The sequence below is a fragment of the Pongo pygmaeus genome, chromosome 6 (genome assembly GCF_028885625.2).
Source record: "Pongo pygmaeus isolate AG05252 chromosome 6, NHGRI_mPonPyg2-v2.0_pri, whole genome shotgun sequence".
In the NCBI taxonomy this organism is placed as follows: domain Eukaryota; kingdom Metazoa; phylum Chordata; class Mammalia; order Primates; family Hominidae; genus Pongo; species Pongo pygmaeus.
The window spans coordinates 130628449-130649586 of record NC_072379.2 but is presented as its reverse complement, the minus strand read 5'-3'; positions in this window follow the sequence as shown (position 1 = coordinate 130649586).

Genomic DNA, 21138 nt, shown 5'->3' with positions numbered 1-21138 from the left:
GTAGAATTAGATATTCTACTCACTGTTCTGCTCTTCTATTCTTAAGATATTGAAAGAAAGAAATGAAGAGGAAGGCAGATTATCTGTGGAAAGAGCTTCAGAGATCTTTTCTAGCTTCTTTTTCTCAGGCTTTGAAACATCGGTCTAATGCTTTCCCACCAGGATGTCACCAAAGCCCTACAAGGGGTCCAATGATTAATAGGGAGACAAGCAGGGTATAATGCAACAGGGAGAATTCCAACAGTGTCCGGGAATCTCACCACCACAGAAGGCACCACTGGAGCAGAGCAGTCATGAATAAGAATCAAGGTGGATATGGAGGGAGGGGGCGGGGAAGAGGCTGCCCTGGACTCTATCCTGGAAGTTTACTACTGAAGCTCCCGATGATATATGAAGCCCTCACAAACACTTATACACCACTGATGTGAATGTAAATTAGTTCAGCCCCTGTGGAAAGCAGTTTGGAGATTTCTCAAAAAAAATTAAAAATAGCTACCATTCAAGCCAGCAATCCCATTACTGGGTATCTACCCAAAGGAAAATAAATTGTTCTACCAAAAAGACCTGCACTCTATGTTCATTGCAGCACTACTCATAATAGCAAAGACATGGAATCAACCTAGGTGCCCATCAACAGAGGACTGGATAAAGCAAATGTGGTACATATATGCCATGGAGTACAACTCAGCCATAAAAAATAATGAAATCATGTGTTTTGCAGCAACATGGATATAGCTGGAGGCCATATCCTAAGCCAATTAACATAGAAATGGAAAACAATACCTCACATGTTCCCACTTATAAGTGGGAGCTAAACATTGGCTACACACGAACATAAAGATGGAAACAAAAGACATCAAAGGCTCCAAAAGCAGGGAGGAAAGGAGGGGAGCAAGGGCTGAAAAGAAGCCTCCTACTGGGTACTACGCTTACTATTTAGGTGATGGAATCATCAGAAGCCCATACCTCAGCATCATGCAACATACCCTTGTAACAAACCTGCACATGCACCCCCTGAATCTAAAATTTAAATTTAAAAAAAAAAGAAGCCCTCACAGAGCTGAGAGCCCCATGAGTTACCATGACATTCTCAGGGGCAGCACTGAGGTATCCCTCATAAGCCCCCCAGCCCCTCCCAGAAAACTCTCCTGGGTGACAAAGCCCATCTGCCTGGGATCTGCCTGCTGCCCACCCCTCCACAACTGCAGCACCTCCCTGCCCTTTGGATCTCAGATGGCAAGGCCACCATATACATCCCCCATGGGGCCATAAGACTTCCAGTTACCTTAGTCACCATGACCCTCCTACTGGCACCCACCAGGTCAGAACTCAGACCTGCCTCCTCCCAGGGCTGCCTGGCCTCACTGCCCAGCCTACCAGAGTGATGTGGCTGGGCACATAGGAAACAATTCTGATTTCTTCAGCTCTGTGTCAGAGCCACAAACTCCTTCACTCATCACTGCATGTTTGCCTCTATCACCTCCAATCTGCCAGGCCAAACCCAAGCTCTTTTTGGGTTGCCATGGCAACTCACTTTACAACTACATTTGCCTTGACCCTAGAACCAAGGGACTAAAGTCTATGCTTGTAAATCTTTGGGGTGGCCGTCAATGAAGCTAGTGGACAGGCTGGACATGGAGGTGAGATCACAGATGGAGGGGGCACTTGCCCTGTTGAGGACTTCTTTGCTATTTCTGCAATAAAAAATTGGAGTATGCAAATAAGAAACAGGACATTTTTCAAATCTGCCTACTTTGCCCTGGTCCTGTCTGCCATTAGCCCAGTCCAGGCCATCAGCTTCTCTTCCCTGGACTAGGCCAGTGGCAAACAGGACTGGAGGAAAGGGAAGCAACCTCCTAGCTTGTCCCCCTGACTCAAGGCCCTGCCCCCCACCTTCCATTCTCCACCCAGAGCCAAGCATTGTTTTGTAGCTGGGAAACGAATTGTATGCCCCCCTCTGTGGGACACATGCCAGAAATGCCTGTTGTCCTCAAGATAAAGGCCCCTCAAGGTGCCAGGCCCTTTATGCTCAGGCTCTGGCCACCTTTCAGTGCCTGCTATCCCTTCATCCTCACCCTCTCAAACCCTGCCCTCTATGATCCCATCACCCTGAGCTTTCTCTCCTCTGGGCCTTTGCACATACAATTTGATATGGTTTGGCTGTGTCCCCACCCAAATTTCATACTGTAGCTCTCATAATTCCCACATGTCATAGGAGGGACCCAGTGGAAGGTAATTGAATGATGGGGGTGGGCCTTTCCCATGCTGTTCTCATGATAGTGAATAAATCTCAGGAGATCTGATAGTTTATAAAGGGAATTTCCTCTGCACACGTGCTTTCTTGCCTGCCATGTAAGATGTGACTTTGCTCTTCACTCACCTGCTGCCATGATTGTGAGGTCTCCACAGCCATGTGGAACTGTGAGTCAATTAAACCTCTTTCCTTTATAAATTACCCAGTCTCAGGTATGTCTTTATTAGCAGCATGAGAACAGACTAATATACTGATCCCTCTGCCTAGGTTGCTCAGCCCCTTTGTCTAGTTAATTCCTACCCCACCTTCAGGGCTGACTGTTTAGTTTTCACTTAGTTATCCAGAAAGACTTCTCTGATAGCCACCAGCAACTAGGCTGGACGCCTCAGAGTACCCTCCCACGGCTGCTTACCCATCCCCTCTTTCAAGCCATATCACCGGTACTCTGATTCTCTATGGGCTGTTCTGCCTTCCCATTGACTGTCAGCTCCCTGAAGGCAAGGATGACTGGTTTTGCTCACATCTGTATCCCTAACACTAAGCCCCTGGGAGGACACAAGAGCCAAGGAGTTTAGTGTGTGAATGAATGAATGGAAAGATGGGAGGGAATCTCTGCATATGAGACTGTCAGTATATCATTTCAACTACAGAACGTTAATGAAAGAGTTTGCTCAATGGTACTTCTCCAATTGCCTTGGCTTGCAGAATTACAGCTAAGGTCTTAAATCCAAAAATAATGGCATGAAGTGCTCCCTACATTCTTAAGGAAGCTGCCAGAAACTTTTAAGAAGGCCTTCCCCCCAACTACAATTACACCTGCCTTCCCTAGGGGAGGGGAGCAAGAAGCTTCCCAGAACCAAAATCAAGTGAAGGGGCTCCAACAGAACCCTTTGTAGAGAGAGGGAGTGCCTGGATCTCATTCAATCCCAGCAGGAGGAGGTCTGCTGGGTCTTCCCCAGGTCTGTTTGGACATTTCTTCCCCACCACAGCAACACTCTGAGAGGCCATATTAAGCTGAGCAGAGGGAGGAGTGGAGCCCTGAACGGATGCAAGATTGAGAAGTGAGTTCTACACTGGTGTAGACCAGGCTGCTTTTTAGTTCCACAAAAGATCCGGAAAGCCAGGGCTCTGTCTGAGACATCATTAGGGCACAGGAAGGGAAACTCATCCTGGTGTCCTTGTATCCCTTTCAGGCCAAACTGTTCAATAAATGAATTCCATCAGGAAAGAGGGATTTGTGAATCATTCGCATCTAGAGAAATAAGGCAGTTGGGAAATCCAATGAGGAAAAAGTTCTTCTCAAGCTCTGGAGATGAGCTTTTAGGCCTCCACAAAGCCCTGGGAGAATCTTTCTCCTCTTCTTCTTTCTGCCCCATCACTCCTCCTCCCCGTGTTATTTCCCTGTTGTCTGGTTTTTTGTTCTTTCTCTGTGTGTGTGTGGTTTTTGGTTTTTGTTTTGAGATGAGGGTCTCACTATGTTGCCCAAGCTAACCTTGAACTCCTGAGTTCAAGTGCTCTTCCTGTTTCAGCCTCCCAAGTGGCTGAGACAACAGGTGTGCACTGTAGTGCAAGTTCCATCATAAAATGCAGCCACCCAAAACTACAGAAACTCCAGGGGCATCCCAGTGGGTGTCCAAGGGGTGGCTCTGAGATGAGGGATGAGGTAGCTTGGCCCAGGAGCTGGGGGCCTCCCCTTGGGGCTAGAGGCTGCAAGGCCAGTCTCCCTGGACTGCTGTAGATGCTGGCGTCCCACTCCTCTGGCTGGGCTGCAGGTGGTAAAGTCTGGCCTGTTTGTGGGAAATGGGGATAGGATTGGAAGAAGGAAATCCTTCCTGTGTCCTGCATGGCTGCCTGGCTCTGGCCCTAGAGATGCTGTCAGCCTATCTGTCCAGAGGAGTGGACAATGGAGCTGCTGAATTTACAAATGGCCAAGCTCTGAACCTGGCTTCCCATGTTATTTTGATTATAAAATATGAAGCCACTGGATGGAGATTCAGCATTAAAGTCAAGCATCCAAACACTGAATCTACACCAATGCTTTCAAATAACCAGAGAAGAGGATACAAATTGGTGCAACATCTGGCTAAGATGTTTTCCTCCATTATTCATTAAAATGTGTGCTTCGGCATCCTGAAAACACAGCATGTACCCAAATTTAAAACAAGTCTGACTTAGCCAGCACACATGGTACCCCCAGCCCTGCCTGGCTTTGGACAAGAACACAGCTCATAGCTCTGAATCCTGAGATCGTATTTCTGCCCCAGCCAGAAAATCCAAGCAGCCTACACAACAAACCCCAATCCGAGAGGAAAATTTAATTCCTCTTTGGTTCTTAAAATAATCTGGTTTTCTCTCTCCCCTCTTCCCTCTTCCCTGTCTCCAGCTCCTTCATTCCAAGTATTTATGACATCATAACTCATTAACATTCTTCCCAGGACATCTTTAATAAATATGCAGGAGGGGAGCCTTTGCTTGGATATTAAATGTTAAATTTATAAGACATACAATCCTAATTAAGTTGAATGTAGTCTTGTGCATTAAATTAGGAGAAAGAGAGAGGGTATAAAAGAGCACGGTGGACACCAAGAAGCCCAGGAACCTGGCTACAGAGCTTGGCCATTTTTAAATTCTATCAGCTCCATCATCTACTCTTCCGGACAGATAGCCTGACAGCATCTCTACAGCCAGAGCCAGGCAGCCACTCAAGACACAGGAAGGATTTCCCTCTTCCAAGCCTATCCCCGTTCCCCACAAGCAGGCCAGACTTTACCACCTGCAGCCCGGCCAGAGGAGTGGGACCCCAGTGTCTAAAGCAGCCCAGGGGGCCTGGCCTTGCAGTCTCTAGCCCCAAGGGGAGGCCACCAGCCCCTGGGCCAAGCTACCTCATCTCAGAGCCACCCCCTGGACACCCACTGGGGTGCCCCTGGAGTTTCTGTAGTTCTGGGTGGCAGCATTTTATGATGGAACTTACCCAAAGCATTTTCTCTGATTTAGGTCCTCCTTGTCCCTGGCCTGTTTAATGGCCCCTAAAGGAATGTCCCTCCAAGGTATCCCTTCCCATGCCTCACACACACCTGGGATGGCCTGTGCCATCTTCTCTGCTTCCTAGAAAGCATCAGGCCCTGGGCTGTGCATGGTGCCTCATGCCTGTAATCCTAGCACTTTGGGTGGCCAAGGCACCAGGTCACTTGAGGTCAGGAGTTCCTGACCGGCCTGGCCAACCTGGTGAAACCCCATCTCTACTAAAAATACAAAAATTAGCTGGGTGTGGTGGCACATGCCTGTAATCCCAGCTACTCAGGAGGCTGAAGTAGGAGAAGCACTTGAACCCAGGAGGCAGAGGTTGCAGTGAGCCATCTCAAAAAAAAAAAGCATTACACCCAGTTTCACTCACATCTTGCTCACCCAGTATTTACTGAATCCCTACCATATGCAGCTGTCTTTCCAATTCTACAAAGAACCTCAGAGTAAAAGTTGCCATGCCCTCTCAGAGCCAGCCAGGCACAGGCTGCCTCTGGAGTCAAGAAGAAGGTGACCAGTTACTGCAGGACTGTGGATTACCAGCCTCCTCCCCTGAGCCAGGGCCAGGTGGGAAAGGAAAAGATTCAGTTGGCAAATGTTCTGAGGAGGGGCTGTGGTACCTGCTTAGCCAAAGTTCTCACTAGTGGACACAGTCAATTTCTCATGCCAGTTCAGAAACCCTTGATAGGATGGAAGATGTAAAAAAGATAAGCCATGATTCTCACCCTCAGAAGGTGTGTATTCTTGTTGCCTAGATAATAAAGCAAGGCAAAGAGGAGCGAATGTTAAAATGTTTGGGACCAGGCACCCCCTTCTCTCTGCAGAGCATCTCCTTATTTGCAAGAGTGCAAATAAGAACATGAGCAAAGGCCCCTGGCTCAGGGCCACCCCTAGCAACTTCCTTCCCTTCCTTTTTCCACACCCTGTGGGGGCTTTGCACATGTGTATCGACAAGATGGTCCATACATCCAAGTCCCCACTCTACTCCTGCCAAATAGCTGTCCTCTGTGGTCACACACTTAACACCTGGCAGGGGACTGGGCATCATTTGGGCAGGAAGTTCTGGTGTCTCAGGTACATGAACATAGTCTAGAAATACTGTGCCCTGTGGGGAGGGGCCTGTTGCAAGGAGGGCCAGAGGGAAGCCTTCTAAAACACAAGCCCACAAGGCAAGAGGATGGCTTGAGGCCAGGAGGTTGAGAGCAGCCTGGGCAACATAGTGAGACCCCATCTTTACAAAAATAAAAATAGAAAAATTAGCCAGGCATGGTGGCATGCACCTGTAGTCCTAGCTACTCAGGAGGCTGAGGCAGGAAGGTTGCTTGAGCCCAGGAGTTTGAGGTTATAATGAGCTATGATTGCAGCACTGCAATCCAGCCTCAGTCTCAAAACCTGTCTCAAAACAAAACAAATACCTTTTATCAGGTATTTTCATTTTGAGACAGGGTCTCAAAACTTCAAAAACTTATGGCAAACATAGCATAGGAGGCCTTTTTAATAATTCTTGCAGAAATTAGAACCGTAAGCCATGCTTAGTGGTACATGCCTGTAGTCCTAGCTACTTGGGAGGCTGAGGCAGAAGGATCACTTGAGCCCAGGAATTTGAGGCTACAGTGAGCTGTGATCATGCCACAGCACTCCAGCCTGGGTGACAGAGTGAGATTCTGTCTCTAAAAAAGTAATAATAATATATCACAAACCAACAGAGGGGTCCCTGGCTATCTGGCTCCAGGATGGTGCTAATGGGGACTGCATGTGCTTCAGGAATTTAGAGCAGGGGCTCAGGGGAAGGGAGACAGCTTCCAGGTGGAGGAGAACTAAGCAGAGTGTGCGTAAGTGGGCAGAACCCAGAGAGACAGACAGCATAGAGACATTCCAGAGAGGTCAGCTAGTGCAAAGGGGAAAACTGTAAACAGATATGACATCATTGGCTCACTCAGGGGTAAGGCTATATCCTATGCTGGGAAGCATCACAGGGCCGAGTGGCAGGACAGAGAGAACAAAGCAGTCTCCTTTCTGACATCTTCTAGTGCTCCAGTCACTGCTGGAGAAGAAATACTGATTTTTGTGAAGAGAAGCCCTTACCTACCTGTGCCCTCGTGTGACTTTGCCAGGTCTGGCAGCTGCTTTCCTGCCAATCGATGGGAAGTGGCTACTAACTGATGCTAGTTTTCACTGGTAATGGGAAAGTCAACAGCCTCTGGCCATTTCTGTGGAGGAGAAAAGCAGAAAAGTGCTCAGAATCCTAAACGGGAAAACAGATCAAAAGAAGGGTGGGAAAAAAAAAAAAAGAAGGGTGGGACATCCAGGAGACAGAGAGTGGGTAGTTAGCTGTTCTGCTCCCTAAAAGGTGGAACGTAGGCAGTCTTTGCTGCTCGAAGCCAGGTCAATCAGCAGCTGCTGCTGAGCTCAAAATAAAATTGAAAAACTGAGGAACTATCACCCTCTCTGGAGCAAGGGAATGCAAGAACAGCTCAGCTTGGATTAGGGCTTGAAGCTATGAAACCCAAAGAAAATGCCAATTTCTTAGCGCAGCAGAAGAAACAGGACTGGTATGATATGGGATCAGGCTGGCTTTGGGGAGCTGGACCAATGCTCACAGAGCTGAAGCTCTTCTGCAAAAGACACATGCAGGATGATGCACCTCTCCTGTGCATCTGCAGTGCCCACCTGGAAGCTGACTGGGTAGACCTAGCGGTATGATCACAGCAATGCTTTATAAATATGCATGGAAAAACCTGGAAGGAAACACACCAAAGGGTTTACCATGGCTATCTCTAGGTCATGCAATTGTGGATGACTTTTAATTTTCTAGTTAAAATGTTACCTATATTCCCCATCAGAGCACCCCCTTAAATTATGTTATTATTCTGAAGAGTCTGCATGCTATCGATGCTTAAGCTTGCAAGCACTTGTTGCATTTGAAATGATCAGTCTGAAATCATGTCATCAATAACTTTCTATGAGAAAGTCAGGAGAAGGCAGACACAGGCTGTGACCACAAGAACAGCCCCAGACAGACCCTCAGAGACAGAAGGCTGGTGAATAGACATTGGGTCAGCTGGTCAATACCCTTGGAGCCATGCCCAGCTCTCTGCACCTGGAGATTGCAGGTGGAAATAACACCAAGAAAGGAAGCCTTTGCCAAGAATGAGGACAAGCCAAGAAGTCCAAGAATGCAAAACATCAGTCGTAAGAAGTTCCACTTGACAAGCTGACCCTCTGTCTAGGAAGGGCCTCTGATATACGGGGGCTAGGGAGGGTATGAAATTAAAGGGGTATGCACAGATGAATGGGGCACACTTGGGCCTGATGGGAGACAAAGCAATTAGCCCGGAAAAAGGACAGCAGGATATGGGGGTGGGAAGGCCTGACGCAGAGCCTAGCCTTTCCCAAGTTCATCGTCAGGGATGAGCTCATTTCAGCTGGGCTCCATCAGCTCGTGATGACACCCAAGCCCGCTGGCATTTCCTCTGTCATCTGCCTCCATTATGTTTGCTCAGGTTTTGGGGGAATTTCCAGGAAATTCCAAGGATAACAGGAAAAGCTCAAGGATAACAGGATTAGAGTATTTCCTGTGCCTTCAATACAGGCATGCAGAGAATCACAGCAGGAAGATGAGTTTGCCCAGAGAGAGACCCCATCCCCCAGAGTCACTTCACAGGGACGTGTAAGCTGCCACCTTCAAAAGCTGTGGCTCCTGGCTCCTCTCAGCAGCCCCTCCTTCATCTTCCAGCCCCCAAGAAACAGCTTCAAGGTACAAGAGGGGCAGGGGTAGTGTCAGAATTCTTTCTGACGACACACACCAACCTCTGACCAAAGAACTGACTGGATGTAAATAGGTGGCACCCAAGTGGACAAGTCTGCCATGTCCCCTCCAGCATCAGAGATCACATAGGTGGTATACATCTTTGTCTTCATTCATTCTACAATTTCTTATTGAACAGCTAGTGCCGGGCCACAAGACAGACAAAGACAAGCTGACTACTGTCACAGAATTACATCCTAGTGGGAGATGGAAAAAAATACATAATAAGGACATAAGTTAGCAAAGTCTTATCTCCCCAACCTCTTAAGGTTAGAGTGTCCCAGGGCTCAGTCCTTGCACGACTTCTCTTTTCCATCTATACCCACTGATGACTCCCACACAAACGGCTCAGCCCAAGTGTTGTCTCAGAACTTGGACACTACCCAAATGTCTACTCAGTATTTCCATATGGAGATAGATATATATAAAATATATCATATATATTATATGTATATGTGTATATATACATACATGTATATATGTACATATACATGCATGCATATCTGTACATATATGCATATATGTATATGTATATTATATATGTACATATATCATATATGTGTGCATATATTATATATGTATATATTATATATTTGTATATTACATAATATATGATATATTTTATATTATATATGATATATTTTAAATAATATATAAAATGATCTGTAACATCTATAAAGTCAAATTTAACAAATTCAAAACTGAACTAATAATCTTCATAAATTCACTCCCCATATAAACTCCCCATCTCAGTTAATGGCAATACAATCCTTTCAGCTGCCCAGGTCTAAAATCTTGAAGTCATTCTTGACTGGTCTCTTTTCACATATCCTATATCCAAGATATTAATAAATCCCACTGATGCTACCTACAGAATATATTCAGAATCCAGTCACCTGCAAGGAGGTGGAGGCTGCAGTGTGCTATGATCGCACTACTGCACTCTAGCCTGGGCAACAGAGCAAGGGCAAGACCCTGTCTCAAAAAAAAAAAAGAAAAAGAAAAAGTATGCAGCCAGTGAGCTCCATCCCATCACTGTGATCCTGAACCAACCTACCACCTTCTCTCACCTGGATCATTGTGATGGCCTCATAAATGGGCTCTTTGCATTCACCCCTGCCCCTACAGTCAGTTCATCACTCAGTAGCCAAAGGGATCCTGCATGGTAGGTGTCACATCTCAGGAATTGCCTGGGCATGGACAGTCATTTGCAGGTAGCCATGCAAAGTGGGAGCGTCCAGGTCCTAACACTAAATCCTTTCGATAGGGCAGAATAGAGAATGGAGGAGGGGCTTCTGCTATAGGGGGAGGAAAGGTTGTATCCAGCAGGCAGCTCTGTATCCCAGGGGAACAACAACCTCTGGCAGGAGTCCAAGTAATAGTAAGTGAAGGAGAGCCCAAGGCAGGGAGATGAGATGTTCTAGGGGAAGAACGTCCAGCCATGGGGACACTTGGCCAGTGATTCCAAGAAAGCAGGAGAACAGCACAGAGAGGAAAGGGGACCCCACCACTGTCCTTAAGGAAGTGCTCAGGTCTCTGTTCTCAGTTTACTCCAACCCTGAAGGGAGCTCAAGACTCTCCTCTCCGCCTCCATCTCAAGGACCAACAAACTGGACTGAGACCAAAGACACTATCAGGCCAATGTGATGGGAAAGAGAGACATAGGAAAGGTAAAGTTCTGACATGGGAAATTCTGACTCTCATCACTCTGGAATGTGAGGGTCTGAGCCTCTTGGCCTTTCCTTTAAGTGTTATGTGCATCTTCTTGTTTCTTGACCTCCCAAGAGAGCTGTTACAGTAAAATGGGCCAAGGACTTCCTCCCACCCCTTTTTCCATGCCCCGCTCCCTAAACAAGAACCGAGGTGGGGCCAAGGGAAAGGAAGCCTGGCTGGATGCCAGGGGACCTACTCCTCTGTATGTGGTCTAAGTTGCTTTAGTAGAATCTGGGATTATGCTTTAGTAGAACCTAGGATTATACATAGAGATTTAGGGCCAAATCGTAACATAGTGCATATTTGTGGGTTATATAGTTGATATGGTTTGGCTCTGTGTCCCCACCCAAATCTCCCCTTGAATTGTAATAATCCCCACATGTCAAGGGCAGGACCAGATGGAGATAACTGAATCTCAGGGGCAAGTTCCCCATGCTGTTCTTGTGATAGTCAATGAGTTCTCAGGAGATCGGATGGTTTTATAAGGGGCTTCCCCCTTCGCGTGGGTCCCATTCTCTCTCCTGCTGCCCTGTGAAGAGGCGCCTTCCACCATGACTGTAAGTTTCCTGAGGCCTCCCCAGCCATGTGGAACTGTGAGTCGATGAAACCTCTTTTCTTTATAAATTACCCAGTATCAAGTATTTCTTTATAGCAGTGTGAGAACAGACTAATGCAATAGTCAACATATATCTGCCTACAGAATCTGGCAGGGCAGAACATAGTTTGGCATTCTGACTAGCTCCTCTTCAGAGTCACAACTAACATTTGCAGTATAAGGCATGATGTGTGCTTGGCGTGCCTATCTATTTAGAAGACTAGACTATAGGGAATGAGTCTGCAGCCTCTTATTGTCAGACAGTCAATGCCACATCCATTTGCAGTAGTTTAAACTCCTCTCTAAAGCCCCAAATGCAAATATACAGACACCATAAGCCCCAGGTCCCAAGAGTACATCTGTCTGCATCAGCAGTAGCCTCCCCATGCCCACTCTCAACACCACCATCCATAGAGCAAACTGTGTCATTTTGCTCCTATCCTCAGCTCTAAGGCCATCCATGACCTTTCCTGCCTCCCCTTCCCATCCCTCCATCCCCTGGTTGCTGCTTCTTGGATTGCCCAGGGAGACAGTGTGCAGTCAACACCATCCCATAAAGAAGCTGCCTGAACATCATATCCTGAGCATCCTAGAAAGGAAATGTAGGTAGTGGGTTGAAGCTGGCAGCCACTCGCTCTGTTTTCTCTCAAATCCCCACTCTAGCTGCCTTGGAACTCTCTGATTAACTCCCACATTGACTGGTAATTTATCAGTAAGCCTTGGCAGAGCCTCCGTATGGGAAGCTCTGGGATGCAGCCATGCTCTGCTTGATGAGAATGGGGACCCCACAGAAGGAGGCTGCAGGTGGACAGCAAGTTACAAGAGCACCCACTTCCCAAGGCCTTTCACACCCAGCAAGGCTCTCCTTCTGGGCATGCAAACTCCTATGGATAGCTGTAATCATTTACCCAGAGGGGTAGTGCACTTCTAATGCATGTGTAGGTGTGTATATGTGTGTTCATGCATGTGGGAGAGGAGGGATCAGACACTGTTATCAACATCATTCAATATAATCACACTACACTGGGAAGTATCCAGCCTACAAACAAGTATGGAATAAAAATGTCTGTGTGTAGACTTAACCCAGGTCAGAAGTCACCAGAATAGAAGGAAACGGCCTTGCTATCCACTTGCTTTTTATCCTAGCCACCTATTTTTATCCTGGAAAAAAAAAAGCATTCAGGCAGGGTGCGGTGGCTCATACCTGTAATCCCAGCACTTTGGAAGGCCGAGACTGGTGGATCACTTGAGGCTAGGAGTTCGAGACCAGCCTGGCCAACATGGTGAAACCCCGTCTCTACTAAAAATGCAACAATTAGCCTGGCATGGTGGCAAATGCCTGTAATCCCAGCTATTCAAGAGGCTGAAGCAAGAAAATGGCTTCAGCCCCGGAAGCAGAGGCTGCGGTGAGCTGAGATCGCGCCACTGCACTCCAGCCTGGAAAACAGAGCGAGACTCTGTCTCAAATAAAAAAATAAAAATAAAAAATAGAAAAACAAAAGCATTCTAATCAGATGTCTGCTTGAGAACAATTTTTAGGTTGGCTGAGACATTTTACTTATTGTTGTTCAGAAGTGAATGCAGGCTTGAAGGAACGGCAATTCATATGCTCTAGATCAATGTATTCTTATTCTTTAACAATGATTAGCACTTTGTATCTACACATGAGAAATAGACAAATATGACAAGGTCCTTGCCTTCACTATTTTCGGTCTTCAGAAACATCAATTAAAACTTTCTTTTTATGCATATTCAAACCAGATATTGGACACCATGTAGATTCTTCCTAAAAAATGAATGAATTGACTTTAGTTTTTAGCAATGTGGCAGAAGAAATAGCTTCCTATTACCAAATACTAAGAAATGTTGGCCAGGCACGGTAGCTCATGCCTGTAATCCCAGCACCTTGGGAGGCCAAGGCGGGCAGATCATCTGAGGTCGGGAGTTCAAGACAAGCCTGACCAACATGGAGAAATCCCATCTCTACCAAAAATACAAAATTAGCCAGGAATGGTGGCACATGCCTGTAATCCCAGCTACTCAGGAAGGCTGAGGCAGGAGAATCACTTGAACCCAGGAGGTGGAGGTTGCGGTGAGCCAAGATCCACCATTGCACTCCAGCCTGGGCAACAAGAGCGAAACTTGGTCTCAAAAAAAAAAAAAAGAAGGAAAGAAATGTTGGATAAAGTAAAACAAAAATCCTTTAAATGCATGGCTGATCTCATAAGAAAATTCTTAGAGATGGAAAAAAAAAAAGGAAGCTGAAAACTAGAGTGGTAAGTGGTGCTTATGCAATGGCTGTGTTCAGAGCATTTTTTAAAATGAAAGAAGCTTGGGTTTGAATAGCCATATAGGGATGAGACACAAAGCCTTGGGGCTGGATAAAATGGGGAGGCAGACCTTAAAAAAACATGATCCTTGAAGTTTTATGGTCTTTGTGCAAAGGCAAAGTAAATATATATATATATATGCGCACTGTCAAAGGGAGGTGGCACAGAAGCCCATCTATCTGGACTGGGGATCTGGGTAGCCAAGAAACATCTTCTTAACAATTTATAAGCACAGGCCTGCCCTACACTATCTGCATTGTCTCAGAGCCTCACAATTAAGAAAGCCACATAAAAGCAGTCCCTTCTAGTAATGCCTTGAGCACAAGACAGAAACAAATGTAAACCATCTCTACAAGGAATATACTCTTACATACGTTGCACAGAATACCACTAAAAAAGCTCCATTAAATGACAGCTGGAACTCCCAAACTGCAAAATATGTAAGGACAGAAGACAGAGTGAACGGGAGTAAACAACAAATAACAGAATTTGATCCATAGGATTTTTAGTTAATAGAATTATTCAGTGCAGACTATAAAATCAAAAATGCAAATTCATTGGTAATATAAAAGAAAGGGTCAAAAACGAAAAAGGAGCAGGTTTTTAAAGTGACATAAAATTTCTATAAAGAAATAATATAGTTATTGGCCATGCATGATGGCTCACACCTGTAATCACAGCACTTTGGGAGGCAGGCCAAGGCGGAATGACAGCTTGAGCCCAGGTGTTCGAGACTAGCCTAGACAACACAGTGAGACCCCATCTCTACAAACAATTTTTAAAAATTAGCTGGGCATGGCGGCACATACCTGTGGTCCCAGCTATTTGGGAGGCTGAGGTGGGAGGATCGCTTGAGCCTGGGAAGCGGAGTTGGCAGTAAACCAAGATTATGCCACCACACTCCAGCTTGGGCAACAGAGAAAGACTCTGTCTCAAAAAAAAGTATAAAAAATAAGAAATAATAGTTATTAATTTTATAGAAACTTGGATAGATTTTCCTACTTAAAAAAACAGCTAAAAATGCTAGATAATCTTTTTAAATTTTATTTCTTTTTTTTTTTTTTTTTTGAGACAGAGTTTCACTCTTGTTGACCAGGCTGGAGTGCAGTGGCGCGATCTCAGCTCACTGCAACCTGTGCCTTCTAGTTTCAAACGATTCTCCTGCCTCAGCCTCCTGAGTAGCTGGGATTACAGATGCCTGCCACCACAGCTGGCTAATTTTTGTATTTTTGATAGAGACAGGGTTTCACCATGTTGGCCAGGCTGGTCTCGAACTCCTGACCTCATGATCTGCCAGCCTCAGCCTCCCAAAGTGCTGGGATTAGAGGCGTAAGCCGCCGCGCCCAGCCCACAATTTTCTTTCTAAAAACCTCAAAAAGCTGACAACTAGGGGATTATGAGACCAAAATCTATGTGACAAAGAAAATCAAGAATCTTTAAGTGACATTTGTTCTGAGAGCATTTGCCAAAGCAAAAGAACTTCAACCTTAAGTTTACTCAGCTTCACGAGGCTTGGGAGACAAAAGACAAAGTCCAAAGCCTGCCCAACATGGGGAATCTCATAGTGAATCTCTTTCCATAAGGTTGGGAGCCCAAAAAGCTATATCCTCAAGATACACTTTAAATAGAAATAAGTCCAGCCCACCCTCACACTCTCAGGGGACCACATGAAAAGTTGCCTTGGTACAGAGAAGAGCAGGAATAAAACACTAACAAAAAAAAACCCTATTACTGAAAAATTGAAACCATAAGTCTGATTTTTCAGCCCATTTGAATGGCCCAAATAACTTCAAACTACAAATTCAGCCTAAAGAGAATTGGTATCAGTAGTGTTCTTAAGCATATGGAAGAAATAAATGGAATCCTATCTGCAAAAATGAACTTCCATCCTAGGCCTCAAAGAGATACCACAAATAAGTACCCATAAAAAATGTGCAGCCTAGCTGGGCGCGGTGGCTCATGCCTGTAATCACAGCACTTTGGGATGTCGAGGCAGGCGGATCACTTAAGATCGGGAGTTCAAGACAAGCCTGACCAACATGGAGAAATCCCGTCTCTACCAAAAATACAAAATTAGCCGAGCATGGTGGCACACACCTGTAATCCCAGCTACTTGGGAGGCTAAGGCAGAGAATCGCTTGAACCTGGGAGGTGGAGTTTGCAGTGAGCCGAGATTGCGCCATTGCACTCCAGCCTGGGCGACAGAGTGAGACTCCGTCTCAAAAAAAAAAAAAAAAAAAAAAAAAAGTTCAGCTTATAGTCAAAAATAACCAAGCACAAAAGCAAGTAATGCACCATGAATAAAAATAGCAGAAACAATATGCAGCAGAAACAGATCGGCAAAAGCATTCACTGTACACTGAAATTATAAGGTTAGATTATAAAACAATTGTGTAGTCTATCTTTAAAGAAATAAAAGGCAAGCATTAAAAAAAAAAAATACCCTGCAGGCAAACAGAAACTATTTACCAAACACCCAGGCAGATTCGAAAATGAACAAAGTTGAAATTTAAGAATTAAATATGAATTTGGGCAGGGCATGGTGGCTCATGCCTGTAATTTCAGCACTTTGGGAGTCTGAGGCAGGAGGATCACTTGAGGCCAGAAGTTTGAGACCAGCCTGGCCACACAGCAAGACCCTGTCTCTATAAATACATAAATAATATGAGTTAGAATTAAAAACTTGGGGTAGATTTAACAGTAATTTAGACAATCTAAACACAGAATTTAGGCCGGGCGTGGTGGTTCATGCCCATAATCCCAGCACTTTGGGAGGCCGAGCTAAAAAAAAGCTAAAAAAAAAAATACTACAAACAACTCCATTATATCCTGAATACATATATATATATGAATACATATATATATATGAATACATATATATATGAATACATATATATATGAATACATATATATGAATACATATATATATGAATACATATATATGAATACATATATATATGAATACATATATATATGAATACATATATATATATATATGAATACATATATATATATACTTTTTTTTTTTTGAGATGGAGTTTCGCTCTTGTTGCCCAGGCTGGAGTGCCAATGGCACAATCTCGGCTCACTGCAACCTCTGCCTCCCGGGTTCAAGCGATTCTCCTGCCTCAGCCTCCTGAGTAGCTGGGATTCCAGGCATGTGCCACCATGCCTGACTAATTTTGTATTTTTAGTAGAGACAGGGTTTCTCTATGTTGGTTAGGATGGTCTCGAACTCATGACCTCAGGTGATCCAACTGCCTCAGCCTCCCAAAGTGCTGGGATTACAGGTGTGAGCCACCGCGCCTGGCCCTTATATCTTTTTTTTTTTTTTCTTTTTTTGAGACAGAGTCTCACTTTTTCACCCAGACTGGAGTGCAGTGGCATTATCTTGGCTCACTGCAACTTCCGCCTCCTGGGTTCAAGCAATTCTCATGCTTCAGCCTCCCAAGTAGCTGGGATTACAGGCACCCACCACCACAGCTGGCTAATTTTTGTATTTGCAGTAGAAATGGGGTTTCATCATGTTGGCCAGGTTGGTCTCAAACTCCCTACCTCAAGTGATCTTCCCGCCTTGGCCTCCCAAAAAGCTAGGATTACAGGCATAAGCCACCGTGCCCAATCTATATTTTTTTTTTTTTTAAATGAATCTGTGGTTAAAAACCTTCCACCAAAGAAAACTCAAGGCCCAGATGTCTTCACAGGTGCATTTTTCCAAACATCAAATAAGAACTCATATCAATTCTACACAAAAACTTCCAGCATATACAAAAGTGTATACGGAATACTTCCCAACTTATAAGACTAACACCACCTGCATATCAAAACCAGATGAAAACACTACAAGATAAATTATAAACCAATACCCTTCATAAATATAGCTTCAAACATCTCTAACAAAACATGACATGTCAGGTTCAAAATTAACAAAAAGAATAACTCATCATAACCAACTGAATTTGTCCAAGAAATACAGGATAGTTCAGCAACCAAAATTAGTCAATGTGACTCACCATATCAACGGGCTAAATCATTTCAACAGACGCAGAAAAAGCCTTTGACAAGATTCAACATCCATTTATGATTTTTAAAATCAGCAAACTAGGAATAACAATGAACTTTCTCAATCTCAATCTCATAAATGGCATCACTAAAACTCTACAGCTAGAATCATATATAATGGTGAAAGACTTTATAACATAATATTTTATTGGTGAAAGACCAAATGGTTTTTCTCCTAGTTTAGGATTAAGGCAAAGATATCCACTCTTACCACTCCTATCCAACATTATACTGGAGGCCCTAATAAGTATAAAAGAAAAATAAATAAAGGCATATAGATTGGAAAGGAAGAAATTGTCTCTCTTTACTGACAATATGACTATTTTTGGATAAAATGACCTGAAAAAAATCTATCAAAAACCTACTAGAAATAAGTGAGTTTGTCAAGGTTGTAGAATACAAGGCTAGTATAAAAAAAATCAATCTATTGCTATGTACTACCAATGGAAACTAGAAATTAATTTTTTTTTGAGACAGAGTTTTGCTCTTGTCACCCAGGCTGGAGTGCAATGACAAGATCTCAGCTCACGGCAACCTGTGCCTCCCGGGTTCAAGTGATTCTGCTGCCGCAGCCTCCCGAGTAGCTGGGATTACAGGTGCATACCACCAGCCCAGCTAATTTTTGTATTTTCAGTAGAGACAGGGTTTCACCATGTTGGTCAGGCTGGTCTTGAACTCCTGACCTCAGATGATCCACCCGCCTCGGCCTCCCAAAGTGCTGGGATTATAGGTGTGAGCCACTGCACCCAGCTGAAATTAAATTTTTAAAATGCCATTTACAACCACACCAAAATACATAAGATACTTAGGTATAAATCTTGCAGAATATGTATAAGATCTGCAGGCTAAAAATCACAAACTACAAATGAGAGAAAATCAACTAAATAAATAGAGGATATATCATGTTCATGAATTGGAAGATTCAATATTGGTAGCCTGGCAGTTCCCCCCAAACTAATCTAGTGATTTAATATAATTTCAAGAAAATCCCAGTATAATTTTTAGATAAATCAACAAAATGATTCTAAAATGTATATGGAAAGGCAAAAGAACTAGAATAGCCAAAACAATTCTGGAAAAGAAGAGCAAAGTTGGAAGACTAATGTTACCCGATTTTCACACTTCCCATAAAGTTCTTGGAGTCAAGTCAGTGCAGTATTGAAGAAAAGATAGACATATAGATCAATGGAATAAATAGAGGGCCCAGAAATAGACCTACACATATAAGGTGAATTGATTTTGACAAAGGTGCAAAGGTAATTTAATGGAGAGAGAACGGTCTTTTCAACAAATGGTGCTGGAACAACTGGATACTACATGCAAAAAAGTAAACCATTATTCATACCTTGCACCATATACAAAAATTAAAAATCTGGCCAGTGTGATGGCCCATGCCTGTAATCCCAGCACTTTGGGAGGCCGAGGTGGGCAGATCACCTGAAGTCAGGAGTTCGAGACTAGCCTGACCAACATGGTGAAACCCCATCTCTACTAAAAATACAAAATTAGCTGGGCGTGGTGGTGCATGCTTGTAATCCCAACTACTCGGGAGGTTGACTGAGGCAGGAGAATCACTTGAACCTGGGAGCCAGAGGTTGCAGTGAGCTGAGATTGTGCCATTGCACTCCAGCCTGGGCGACAAGGGCGAAACTCCATCTCAAAAAAAAAAAAAATTAAAAATTGATAACAAACATAAATGTAAGAGCTGAAAGTGTAAAACTTCTAGAAGAAAAACTTAGAGAAAATCACTGTGACCTTAGATTAGGCAACAATTTCTTAGCTACAACACTAAAAGCACAATCCTTGAGAGAAAATTAAGAAATCAGACTTCACCAAAATTTAAAATTTTTTCACTCTATGAAAGAGTGAAAATACAAACCACATACTGGGAGAAATTTGCAAATCACATGCCTTACAATGACTTGCATTTAGAATATATTAAAAGCTCTCAAAACCCAACAATAATCAAACAACCCAATCTTTTTAAGGGGCAAAAGATTTAAACATACATTTCACCAAAGAAGACATACAAATGGCAGGTAAACACATGAAAAGATGCCCAACATCATGAATCACTAGGCAAATGCAAATTAAAACCACAATGAGGCCAGGCACAGCAGCTCATGACTGTAATCCTAGCACTTTGGGAGGCCGAGGCAGAAGGATCACTTGAGCCCAGGAGTGTGAGACCAGCCTGGGCAATATGCCAAGACCTCATCTCTACTAAAATTCAAAAAAAATAGCCAGGCATGGTGGCACATGCCTGCAGTCCTAGCTATTTGGGAAGTAGAGGCTGCAGTGAGCCCTTATTATGCCACTGCACTCCAGCCTGGGCGACCAAAACACACACACACACACACACACACAATGACATACCACTGCACACCTATTAAAATGATAAATTTTAATAGGTGTCATTTTACACTGCAACAAAAAAACCTGACACAGCCACTTTAGACAACAGTTTGGCATTTCCTCATGAAGTTAAACATACTCTTGCCCTATATAACCCAGGTATTGACCCAGATGAAATGAAAGTCTATGCTTACAAGAAAACCTGCATGTAAATATTTATAGCAGCTTTATTCATGATATCCAAAACCTAGAATCTGTCTAAATGTCTTCCAGCTAGGAAATGGATAAGCAAACTGTGGTAAATCTATACAATGATACACCGCTCAGTAATAAAAAGAAATGAACCAGTGATACACATGCCAATCTCACATGCATTGCACTATGTGAAAAAAAAGTCAGACTCAAAATGCTACATACTGTATTATTCCAAATACAGTAGTTTTTTAAAAGCAAAACTATAGAAACAAAAAAATAAGTGGGTAGTAGGAGGAAGGGGAAGACTGGACTTCCAAGAGGCTCAGGGGATATGTGGAGGATGATGAATTGATTCTATGTTTTGAATTTACTGGTGACTATACAACCATTTGCATCTATCAAAACTCATAATCACAAACTAAAAAGGATGAATGTTACTATATGTGAGTTACTTGAATTTTAAAAATGAAAACTAGGAAAATGGCATTAATAATTTAGAAAGATGTGCAGCCTTGCTCACAAAGAGAAATGCAAACTAAACTGCCCTGAGGTACTATTTTTCACCTTTCAGATTGGCAAAAGCTCAAAAGTATGGCAATATATCCTATGGGAAAGGCTGTGGAGAAACAGGCATTCTCACATACACCCCTATGGAAGTGAATTTGTCAATAATTAGCAAAATTACATATATATTTATTCTTTAATTCAGAAATCAATCTCAAAGAGACATTGGTAAAAATACAAAAAGTCATATACAAGTCTATTCATTGTAACAATCTTTACAACAGCAAAAGCCTGGAAACAA